This window comes from Orycteropus afer, unplaced genomic scaffold (genome assembly GCF_000298275.1).
Source record: "Orycteropus afer afer isolate SDZICR_OR568_19922 unplaced genomic scaffold, OryAfe1.0 scaffold00054, whole genome shotgun sequence".
Classification (NCBI taxonomy): Eukaryota; Metazoa; Chordata; class Mammalia; order Tubulidentata; family Orycteropodidae; genus Orycteropus; species Orycteropus afer.
This window is the reverse complement of record NW_006921641.1, coordinates 3,747,705-3,748,264: the sequence shown is the minus strand read 5'-3', so window position 1 is coordinate 3,748,264 and position 560 is coordinate 3,747,705. Positions and strand designations below refer to the sequence as shown.

General features: G+C 39.1%; 1 non-coding gene across 1 annotated transcript; it reads right to left on the bottom strand.

Moving 5' to 3' along the window:
* Positions 1 to 226: 226 nt before the first annotated feature.
* On the bottom strand, positions 227 to 333 carry LOC122149850. The gene has a single exon (XR_006163365.1). It is a non-coding gene; the product is annotated as a U6 spliceosomal RNA (small nuclear RNA).
* Positions 334 to 560: the final 227 nt, after the last annotated feature.

Below are 560 nucleotides of genomic sequence, written 5' to 3'. Positions count from 1 at the left end.
TTCTTGCACAAAAAACATCAATATTCTATTTTAAAAATCTGTTGTCTTTGAGTGTATTCTCACTTGTGGCAATCCCATTTGTGTCAGAGTAGAACTGTGTACCATAAAGTTTTCAATGGCTGATTTTTTGGAAGCAATCACCAAGTCTTTCTTCTTTTTAACTTTTTATTGTGATTTGAAAGTTGACAGAGCAAATTGGTTTTCCATTCAAGAATTCATACACATAAAAAGTATAGAACACTTCAAGAATTAGCATGTCATACTTGCACAAGGGCCATGCTAATCATCTCTGTATTATTCCAATTTTAGTGTATGTGCTACTGCAGTAAGCACCAGGCCTTTCTTCTGAGGTATCTCTGGGTACACTCAGACTTCCAACCTTTTAATTATCAGCTGAGAGTGTTAACTATTTACAGTACCCAGTTGTTGTTGTTTGTTAAGTGCTGTCGAGTCAGACCCAACTCATAGCGACCCCTCCTTGTGTTGCCGAGACATATCACTGCGGAAGTAGATTGCCCAGTCTTCCTTCCGAGGAGTGGCTGGTGGTTTTGAACCGCCAG